The following is a 12187-nucleotide window of genomic DNA, read 5'->3' on the forward strand; positions in this document are numbered from 1 at the left end:
TGTACATGACAAGTACTTTCTCTGTGTGATCCAATTGTATACTTGGGTTCAACAGTTGCATTGGGATAACATTACAAGTAGCAACATCTGAAAGTTAACTAGCTTTTTGTCCAACAACATACCTGCGAAGAGATGTTGACTTTTGCTGTGTGCTTCTTTCACTTGATTTATTGTCTCTTGGTTTTCTCTGATGTCTGTTATTGTCATGATGTCCTCACACGATTCACTTGACTCTGAAATTGTGTGTACCGGTCTGCCTTTCTTGTTTTTCTCAAACTTGGACTTGCATTTTGCAGCAAAGTGGTTCTCTTTTCCACACTTCTTACACTTCTTTCCATAGGCTGGACATTTGTGTTTATTTTTCTCATGTGTGTTGCCACAAAAGTTACAGTTAATCTCCTCTTTTTTGTCTCTTCTTGGATTCTTCTTCATTGCTCCTTAAAGGGGCATTTCACCCATTTGAACATTGTTTTTTATTTAAAGTGGGTCATATATGTAGTCGAAATGTAAAATAAATTTTGAATTTGGTGCCTTTGTGACCGAGAAAAGACAAAAAATAACTTCAGGACGCATTTGAATGAAAGACAACAACTCCCACAATTGCACAGCTCCGCAAGCCACTCCCACTAATCCAGAAAGCGCATATCTGCCTATAAGAGAAATCACTCTTCCGTCTACAAGTCTAGCTACCACCAGAGCTTGAAATTAATTTCACATTCACACAAAATGTCTAGTTAGTTGGCGAACTCATTAATGCATTACTCCTCGTTTGTATTTCTTTCGAAAAGGTGAATTATTGCATGGTACCTGGATGTTCAGTCAGAACATATGCGGTGCGAAACTAGGAAACTAACTTAGTTCACAACACAAACGTCCGTGTCCTCGTCTGATTCAGAGATTTCGTCCAGGAGAAATTGTCATCGTTGAAAATCTTTGCCACAGACGGACTCTATCTCTGTGTTCGTAGCGGTTCGTAGTTGCATAGTGAGATCACCGGCGCCACCAGTCCGCCCTAACCCGAGCCAGTCCGGGCTCCTCGTTCGCGGCAGGCAGGTCTTCTGCCTCGGCTGCTCTTCGCTATAATGCGGCTTGTAAAGGTAGCCACAAACACCTGATTCAAGCATCAGACTTCCGAAATCCTCTTCCTCTAGTCTATAGCTGTGTCCCAATGTGAAGTCTGCATCCTCCGAAGTCCGTATTTGAAGGCCGATTGCGTCACAGCGGCGCGTCGAAACGTCACAGCGGAGCGACGAAGGACGTCCCAATTCAAAGGCTGCACACTTCGGAGGTCGCATTTGAAGGCCGATTGCGTCACCGCGGCGCTATGAAGGCTGTCCCAATTCAATTCTGCATCCTCCGAAGTCCGTATTCGAAGGCCGGTTGCGTCATCGCGGCGCGACGAAGGCTAAAGCGACGCCAAATGCACCCTTCGTTTCCCCGTGAAAGGAAGGATACATAAATGGACACTTTGCGGACTATCCTACCCCATAATTCATCGCGCGGCGGTGACGACAACATTTTTATAAAAAAAATAAATAAAAAAAAGACGGCCGAGAGTTCGCTGGTGGACGGCAAATTCACATTTAAATGTAAGTATTATGTTTTCATTTACTCAAATAACTTAGCTAGTGAAACCTGAGTTAAAAGCCACAAGTTTTTCTTTCTTATAAACTTCACCTTAACTCCATCACCATTGCGTGGCTTCATTTGTCAGGTGGTCTGAGGCAAAACTTGTGCTAATAGTTTAATAATTGTTTCAGGGAGCAAGGAGCAGACAGCTCAATTTATTAAACTGCAATTTAAACAAAAAAAAACTAAATAAATTAAATGACATTTTATTGTAATATTTGCACTAGTCTGTCAAACTTGTGTAAATAAGAAATATCACTCACCCTATAAAGCCCACAACAATAGGAAAAGCAGTACCATAGATGAGGCAATGGGGTTTCACTTGTATGTGTTTTTGTAGTGCTGTCATGCAAGCCATGTCTACAAAGGTTTTAACCAAATTTGAGTATTCATGAATATGATTTCTGAATATGAATGATTTTAAAAATACAAAGTAAGAAAGTTGAGATCACATCTTTGCTGAAATGTATTGTGCTGTTGTTGTTAACAGGTTAATTTGCTCTGCCTTAGGATTGCACGTGTCCTGGGACAGGTGATGGTGTGAGTGGGAAACCCTCGGCTGAAACTTGGCCCTGGTTTGTCCTCATGGATGAGATGTTGGGACAGAGGCATTGCACCCTCATTGCCTCAATCCCTGAGGACACACCAGGGCTGAGTTCAGCAGTGTGTGACCAAGAAGAGGAGCCAGGGGTAGCAGCACCAGCACCACGAAGAAGGCGAGACAGAGAGGACGAGTTTTTGGACTTGAGAGAAGACATGGGACTGCAGAGGCGAGGAGAGCACAAGAGAGAATGGACAGGCTGTTTTCTCTTCTTGAAAGAATGATTGAAAAATATGTATATATATTATATTCTTTAACTTTTTTCACTTATATTTTTTTAAAAGGAAAAAAATTATGCAACTTTAAATGTGTAAATAAAAGAGGATTCATTGCTCTGGACATTGTTTATTTTTGTAATGACAGTCATAATTTCTACATGAAACAAATTCTTCTATAACGTTTTTCCCCCAACTATTTACAACAAACGTTAAACATCTCAAAATCAACATAAACATTTAAATTGTACAGTACATAAAATAAGAAAAATGATGTAGACTTATTCAGCTGAGTTGGAGACACTGGTGTGCTGCTGGACCGGGATGGGCTCCACAATAGAGTCCCTGGTAACGCCTCCTGCTGGTGGGACATCATCTGGGATGGGCTCCAGAGTGTTTGACTGCATATTTTCACTATCCACTAAGTTGTCTACCAACAGGTTTGCAGGGCTGACTCATGGAATAAATATTGAGATACTTTATTACACTGAAGTACTTTTAATAACCACTAATACCGCTTTGGCGAAAAACTACTAGTCATATATTTCTAACCCTAGTTAAGCAAAATTATCTTGCATACTCTAATGTACTTAAGGTATCAAGAGTAAAAGTAAAGGAATTCTGGAGGGGAAAAAAACTTGTCAGGGTTTTTATGATGGTTCTGCTTTTACATTACTGCATATGTTGCATTTTACTTCGGAATATTTTTAAGGTTGATACATTTATGTACTTTTGTGTAGTTTATTGTAAAACAATGCATCATATTGTAAAATAACATAATTTTGTAGTCCTGTGTGGGAAAATCACTTCGAGTAACCTACCGGACCGGTCTAGCCTACGGAGGATTGTTCTTGTCGCCTAGCAACAGTAGTGACTGACAGCTGCCGATCACGAGCGGGAGTTACATTCGCACTGGACTTTATTCAACTGGGTTTTTATATTCAAATAGGGTTGAAAACCTGTGTAAATATATTTACCAAGGTCCATTTATGTGCATAATAAAAAAAGAATACACTAGCCTACAAAATCGCATCAAGGTAAGATATAAATGAACATTTGAATCTTCGGCTAAGCCGAAAGTACATGACCTGAAACATCCTTAATACCATGTCCTCCAGTAAAATATAAAAAATGACAATTCTGGCTCCATAGCTGTTTACTTAATTTTATCAAATGAATTGTCAGGATGGCAGCATAGGCTACTCTCGCACCGTTGCTTGGCGCCTGGAGCGGTAATCGGGAACACCTGGCTGCGCAATTAGGAAATCCTACGAAGGCTGCATGGTGTGTCGTTCGGAGGACGCATAGGCTGCATCGTTTGAAGTCCGCAGCCTTCGAAGGATGCAGTCTTCACATTGGGACACAGCTTATATCATATTGAGTACTCTCCTCCGCTATTGTCATAACTTTACATCTGTCTCCACAGCGCCTGTTAGCTTAGCTTCAAACAAGATGGAGGATATTGCTTTCAGTTTCAGAGAGTAAAGTCCCACCCACTGATCTGTAATAGGTCTGTAGCGTGAGCTGGTCCCGCCCCCTGGGAAAGATGAGGAACGAGTGCTTGTAGTCTCAACAGAAATCCCCCCCTCTTACACTTCCTCCTACAATGACGCAAAATGACGATTTTTGCGTCATTGTAGGAGGAAGTGTAAGAGGTAAATAACGGATTTCTCCTGTCTCAGGGGAAAATGAGAGAGTGTTGCACAACCATTCAATAGTATGAGTGGGTTTCTAACAATGCAAAGCTTAATGCAAATGGGTGAAGTGTCCCTTTAACAGTCTTTCCCTCATCGCAGGGCTCTGTGTACCACACACAATGCGATCTCTTATTAGTGAGTCCTTAATGTCACCAAAATTGCATGTGCTGGCCAATACTCTCAAATCTGTGACATATCTGTCAATACTTTCGTCTTGTCCTTGGTCTCTAACAAAAAACTTATATCGCTCAACAGTCTCATTCAGTTGCGGATTGCAATGTTTATCAAACTGCGTCATCATTGTACTCACTGTCCTCCTCGCAGATGTATCACCGCTTGTCAGCGTTTCTAAAAGTTCCCTCCCTCTCTCTCCGAGGAGGTAATTAAACAACTTAACTTTAGTTGTCTCCTCTGCATCGGGCATAGTGAGGTCCGTATATCAGCGTAAACTCCTCCTTCCAACTTTTCCAAGTTTTCGCTAAGTTGGCTGAATCCAAACAAAGTATTGGAGGCGGCTTGAGACCATCCATCGCGACGTCTGACGCTCTTTTCTGCTCCGGCTTCGGCTCCGTAAACACTGGGTAGTCCCTTGCTCGAGCTCGCGGGCTAGGCTAACTACAACAAGCTAGCGCCACTTTTCACTCTTCACGGCTCGGTACTAACTTCGGCTGAATTCACGACCGCTGCCACCATGTTTCATACTGTTCTGTTTTATCAAACTATACAGAATGGACGATTAAAGCAGTATCATTGCTTACTTTATTTAAAGGTCCCGTATTATGCCCCTTTTCACAAGATGTAAAATAAGTCTCTGATGTCCCCAGAGTGTGTATGTGAAGTTTCAGCTCAAAATACCCAACAGATCATTTTTTACAGCATGTTTAAATTGTCATTTTTTGGGGCACAGAAAAACGCGCTGTTTTAGCGCTCAGTCTGTCAGGACAATTCACCTCACGGAATGATGATAATATCAGAAACTCTCAGTAACGGTGGACAATAATGCCTACAGAGTCAGAGTGCTGTATAGAGATGGAACAGGTATAGTTTAGTAGTTTAATTACGGTTATTATAACATATTTGTCATCTGCTTGTATGTATCCATTATTTATTAATAGCCTACAAGTCTGCTGTCTGAATGATGATCAAACATATACTGATGAGTTTAATAAAGTTTATTGTACATCACACAAAAGATGAAGCGTCAGTTTTACTTCAGAAAATCACCGTAAGAGCTGAGTAAACAGTAAGTTATAAGAAGTGCGCAAGTAGCCAGAACACGGTTCTAGTGACATCATTAAAGAAGGAAGTAGAGGGATGTAGTCCAAACGAGCCGTTCACTGTAGTCGACTTCTGTTAAATAAAATATCTCGCTTGGCATTGAACTTTGAGCTTTATAATTTTACAGATATTATTTATGCTCTAACAGCAACATTACACACTAACTAAAGTTTGAAACATGGGATCACGAAGAACGGGACCTTTAACAATGTGCATAACAGCATTACAAGTGTCATAAGCCTAGCTCTCTGTCTGTACGTCACTCAAATCTGTCCCCTTGGGAACATGACAGGAAAACTAACAATCCACTTGTTACAAAACCATGATTGTCTTACAAATATGCAAACCGATACAATTTTCAAGTAAAAAACGATTTTTAGTTTGCTGTGATATGGTAGTGTGATTATAATGCTGTTTTTGTGCAATACAGTATCTGATGTTGTAGATAGTGAGGTGATTATCAGGGCACAGTGTTACCGGTCCATGAGGAAAAACGAAGAGCCACACTCTCTTCAGGTTACCTGTTCAGGTTTCAGAACTTTAGTTAGGTCCAGTTCAAGGACACAAATTTGATTGTGTTTATAGTTGCTACGGTTGTAGCGGGTTAAACTGCAGTTGCAGTTTGTTTGAAAAAGTGTTCAAATGAATATTGTTAGACTGCTGTTGCAGTCAATTTATGTTAATGTTTCATTTGTATTCTAATTTTAAACCGTATATAATGTTTTATTTATTTAGATTTCATATTAAGTCGACGAGAATCCTCCTGTCATCAGTACTTTTTGCTGTTCCTGTGTGGCTGGGAAAGAGCTATGCAACCATTTGGTTGGCTTGCTGTTTCAGAGTGCACACTACAGCATGATGAAACTAAAGACGGTACCACCCACTATACCCAGCACAAGCACTCTACAGACTTGGCACAGGCCCAGGACTCAGGTATAGTAAACAGCTATTAACTATTTTATGCATGAATTATGACAATCTCAGACAGTATTTTTGTCCTATGTGTTTTCATTGCTCCAAGGACATGAAAAAACAAGTTTTGACTTTCTAGCTGTCCACTGCTGCAAACTCTATTTTATTTAGAAAATTAAGCTTTCAAAGTTTATAAACATGCTCTCAATAATAACATCATTTTTATTTTTTAACAGGGAATCCATCCTGAAGCAGTGGATCGATTACTTGTGAGGAAGCCAAAAACCTCTAGCAGAAGTGGTATTAAGTCCACTCTTTACAGGGCCTACACAGGTGATTACATTTACATTATTTTATGTCTAGCAAAAAGATGTACAAATTAAAGGACTTTTAAAATTATTATTTCTATTCTCTTTTTTTTTTTTTGCTTTTGCTTTTAGGTCCCCTTCCCAATAATTTGCTGCTCTCTTCTGTGGAGTCTTTAAGAAGTGTCAGGCCTCAGCCACTGATCTGCAAGGTTCTGCATGGCTTGTCGGAGATGAATCTGGTGGAGTCTAAGTTTGGCCTGGTACCCAAAGGTTCTTTGCTGTCCTATCAGTGCCCTGCTGAGTCATCAAGGGATGCTGTCAAACATGCAGAAGCCCCTGCTTGCCCTACGCTTCCTCTGGATGGGTATACGTTTGAAGGAAGATTTAAATTTGTCCCGAATTTCCATGATATGTTGTTCTTAGAAAGCTTGGCAGTCACTCAAGAACTAAGCACAATAATTGAAAAAGACACACGGGACCAGTACACCACGCATTACATCCAGTAGATTCCGTGAGGTGTGTCATGTCAGAGGAGAGTCGACTAGCCAGGCACTAGCTGTCCGAATCATCAGAGGGGTTCGTCAGACTTCTGCAATGAAGCGTGGACTGGATCTTGAGCCTGAAGTGCTATTTCAGTACTCTGGTATGATGAATATCAATGTTTTACAGTGTGGGTTTGTTATACATCCTGATGCGCCACACCTTGGCACAAGCCCTGATGGCAGAGTCTACGACCCTACTGAGAACCCTCCCTTTGGACTTGCAGAGGTAAGGTCAGAGGGTGATCGTGTAGGAAGATTTGTGTTTGAAAAGGGGTCACACACACACAGTCAAACTCTACGCTATGGAACCTTACAAAGATTATACATTGAATGTGCTTATCTGCTTTCAACTGCCATAGACTTGGCATTTTTCTACACCCCAAAAAATTGGAGATTTTATTGGTATTGGTGGGTGGGGGGGGAATGGTACTTTTTCAACTGGGGTGGCACTACACCCGATGTGTAGTACGTGTCAAAGCAGCGATAAGTCTCACTCTGGAATTGGCCAGTCACGTTCATACTCATCAGAATGCTGCAAAAGGAGTCTATATTTTCAGTGGAGCGACATACACACCATTTTCTCAACAATAGACAAAGCTGTTAAAGTTGAGTTTCATTTATTTTGAGCATTGCTAAAAGATCAATTAGTATTTAATCATGGTGATGGGCGTGAATATGCATTGAATAGGGCCGTGTTACAGCAAACCTGAAGATTTGTTCATTTGTTTGTATTGTATTGTATTGAGCTGCATCTGTTTCTGTTACTTGGCCCTATCTTTGTGTTCCTTGCTATATGTTTAAGTGTTTTTGTTTAATAAAACTGTGATTGGATCCAATTTCCCTTGCTTCTAAGCATCTCTATGATACGGACATGATAATGTTTTATTCAGATTGTGGTATACTGTTTAAAAGTGTTTGTATATTTTTGAAAAACATTTAAATTATTATCGATCTGTGCTGGTGACATTGTCATATTAATTTGTCTTGATTTAAAATAAAACTCAATGTTGTATATAACAGCACAGATCGATAATAATTTAAATGTTTTTGTTGTGATGTTGTGAAAACGTTGTGCCTTGTGAGAACACTGTTAAACATGCAGGACAATAACTGCTCCAATTCAACTCTGATGTGACTGAGCTTGTTTCACATATAAAATGATCACAGTAATAAACAGTTCACATGCATTTGCTAGCTAACTATTGAAATTTACAATATGCTAAAACATTTTGGTATTCTGCTGTTGAGAACAAAAACTGCATGTTTTCATTGTGCTTAATAACAACTCTGAAGGGGACCCTGAAAGAAGCCCACAAATCTGGCAAAATATACATACAACAATGGCGCACCTATGACCCGGCGTCTCACCTGGTAGAAGGAATAGACAACCCGGGAGAATTCGGCGGCTACGTCCAGCGTCTTTCCCATGAGGAATGGTTGCGGTTTGAAGCAGAAGAAAGAGCTTTCCGAAAAATCCTGGACACGAAGCTGATCGACGATAGACAGAGGATAACTTTTACTGGAACAGACCCGACACAGTGGAATAAACTCATGGCGATCTTAAATGGAATATACCACAAAAACGGCACGTTTTCCGCGCATCATCGAAACGGTAGACCTTACGGAATACCTTTTCTCAAATACACAGTGAGGATTATCAACAAACTGCTGAACACTGACAAGCCCCCAACAGATAGAACATCAGAGGCTCTGACAGAGTGGATAGAGAAACAGTTCTGCTTTACGTGCGAGGTCATTCAACCAGCGCTCAACAGAACAGCGAGGACGCAGCAGAAAAGACGCCTCAGAAAGGTAAGCCGCGATGAAATTGCCTATCTCTGGAATAACAACAAGACTAAAGCTATTAGAGTCATTCTTAATAATAGTATTTTCATAGAACCTCCATCAAGTACGAATGATACAGAGCGAGTTTATAACTATTACTGCGATAAAAACCAAGCCGATGTCACCGGTGAACGTCTCGCCACGCCCCCTTGGCTAGATGCGTAATTCCCCCTACCGAAACACCGAATACCTCGCTGTTTATATCTCAGGAGGTTTTAAGGGTGATTGAAAGCCTACCGAACAACAAGGCGTGCGGATCTGATGGTGTTACGTATGAAACACTTAAATCCACGAAACAATGGACATGTATCGCACTAACGCAAATATTTAATGTCTGTCTGACCAATGAGAAAATACCAAATTCGTGGAAAGGAGCTCTTATTCACAGAATTCCGAAAAAAGACAATATACCTGACAACCCAGCAACATGGAGAGACATCTCTTTACTCCCTACCATTTACAAAGTTCTCATGAAGTGCATTCTGAATCGCATCCTGCCATGGCTCTGCGAAATGAACATACTGTCGGAAAAGCAAAAAGCTTATATTAATCGTCAAGGCATGAACGAGCACGTTTTCTGCCTGAAAACAGCAATCGATGATTTTAAGCATGAATCCACCAAGTTTTATGCAGTCTTTCTAGACTTCCGTGATGCATTCGGCTCATTGCCGCATGGAGTTATGATTAAAGCCTTAGACGAAATGAACCTACCCAAACCTTATATCAACATGATTAAGGATATCTACAGAAACTCCTTTATCCAGGTGATCTGTGGAGACCAACTGACTAGCCCAATCCAACTAAGAACCGGCATCAAGACAGGCTGCCCATGGAGCGCAGTAAACTTTATTCTAGCCCTTAACCAGTGGCTCAAGTGGCTGTGCCTCTGCTCCCCTTCGCACATCAGATCGCCAAACCCTGTCCAGGCCTATGCAGGCGATGTCCAGGTGTCATCCAGGGATGAGAGAGTGATCAAAACCATGCTCTCCCATACTGATAAATTCATGCGATGGTCTGGACTAGAGGTGAAAAACACCAAGTGTGCTGTGTTTTATGAGAGACGCAGTGGAGGCAACAGGTGGTATCAAGCCAAAAAAGACAAGCCACCCTCCTTTTCCATCATGGGCAATGAAATTAAAGTGTATGCGCGCCATGAAACTTACAGCTACCTTGGACACCGGTTCAACATCGCGGGCGAATGGGAAGAGCAAATAAACGAACTTAGCAGTGAATACTGCACAAGGCTGGACATGGTGGACTCATCCCCTCTCCCTGTCGTGATGAAATTACAGGCCATAAGAGAGATTGCCCTTTCTAAAATACAGCATCTCTTTGCAAATATACATATCCCTAAATGTATCTTAAATGAGCTGAATAATAAGACTGTAGGCCTGGCAAGACGCTGGATAGGACTAAATACACACTCGACAAGAGACGTCCTGTTTCACAAGTGCAGAGAGGGAGGGCTGGGCGTCCCTCATATAGAGTGGGTGTATGTTGCCGCCAGAATAAGCAACCTGTTAAGGATGTTAAATAATGATGACGCAGCCGTGCGTGAGCTTGCCCGAGCCTCACTTCTACTACATCTGGGGAAACGTAAGGTCCCTCTCTCTCCATCAGATGATGCCAGCTTCCTCGGGTTCAGAAGAAAACCCAATGGAAAACTGGACACCAACACACCAGGCTTTGGCGTGCACTCGGACTGGCTGGACCTGAATGACCTCTGCAACCGCGCTAATATCCAACTGCGCTGGAGGAACACAGCAGGACAGTTGGCGGAAGCCAACAAGATCATTGTCACAGATTCAACCATCACGGCAGAGGCAACCATCACAACTGGCGACAACATCCAACTCCTTGACACTCAAAACATCAGAAGGACAATAATCGATCACTTCCATTTGCGTATGATACAGCACTGGACAGGCCTACGCCTACAAGGACAACTGGCCTGCCTGTCCTGTGCCGACCATAACGTATCACACACAGTTCTGAAGAACACAGCCCTATAAGACGACATCCACAGATTCACAATTAAAGCTCGTCTTCAGGTACTACCAACAAAGTCCAACTTAGCAACACGGTTTCCATCTGCACACGAGCCGTTCTGCCTGCAACATCACAGCCGGCAAAGAGAGACGATCGCGCACATCCTTAACGGCTGCTCCGCCTACAAAGGACTGTACATCGCGCGCCACGACCGTATAGTTGCACTCTTAGTGAAGGAGCTCAGAGACAATGTCAACCTTACCACAATCCACTTTAACAAAAAAATCAAGACAGACTGGTTCTCCCCCCCCACACGAACAGTGCGCTACATTGGAAATTGCCATAAATCACTTACCAAATACACCTGACATAGTTGTAATTAATGAACACACCAAAGCCATTACAATAATAGAAATTGGTTGCTCTTTTGATGCTTATATGGACACCTGCTATGCTTCAAAACTGTTGAAATATCAACCATGGTACAATGTTTTCAATAACTTTGGCTACTCCTGTAAAGTTATTGCCCTCATTTTTGGTAGTTTAGGCCATGTGCATAAGTTGTGTGTAAGAGGCCTGCAGATTTGCGGACTACATAAGAACAAGGCCAAAAAACTGACAAGATATTGTTCTGTATCAGCAGTAATTGGTAGCCTCTATATATGGAGGCGTAGGTGCCACCTTTACCCTTAATGTGCATAATGGACTGAGATATTGGCTGCTGTTGCACATCTTTCTGCCAAATTTGGATTATGCCATGATATATGTCTATCTTTTTATTCAAATAAAGAATTTAAATGTGTGTGTGTGTGTGTGTGTGTGTGTGTGTGTGTGTGTGTGTGTGTGTGTGTGTGTGTGTGTGTGTGTGTGTGTGTGTGTGTGTCTGTTTTCCTTACACTTTGCAAAGCAACTTTGAAAAACAACTGTTTCCTCTAATCTGCTGTAATTTTAGTGAGCTCTAGGTGTTCTCGGCTTCTCTTTGTTCAAATAAGACAATGCTCCCATGAATTTTGGGGTGGTATGTGGATATAGAATGCAGCACAAGGAACTCTTAAATATTTAATTTAATAAAACATCTATGTAGTGTTTTTAAAAACACAGTAAAACAAAGTTATGAAGACATCTGTCTATCAGAGACCTTCACAAACTATGGTGTAAAACAAAATTCAGT

The 12187-nt window shown here is 41.5% G+C and overlaps 1 long non-coding RNA gene across 1 annotated transcript; it reads left to right on the forward strand.

The window, feature by feature from the left end:
- Positions 1-1203: 1203 nt before the first annotated feature.
- On the forward strand, positions 1204-2569 carry LOC311282345. The gene is made up of 2 exons (XR_014625923.1): positions 1204-1589; positions 2140-2569. It is a non-coding gene; the product is annotated as an uncharacterized lncRNA (long non-coding RNA).
- Positions 2570-12187: the final 9618 nt, after the last annotated feature.

The sequence above is a fragment of the Rutilus rutilus genome, assembly GCF_951802725.1.
Source record: "Rutilus rutilus genome assembly, chromosome: 22".
Taxonomy (NCBI): domain Eukaryota; kingdom Metazoa; phylum Chordata; class Actinopteri; order Cypriniformes; family Leuciscidae; genus Rutilus; species Rutilus rutilus.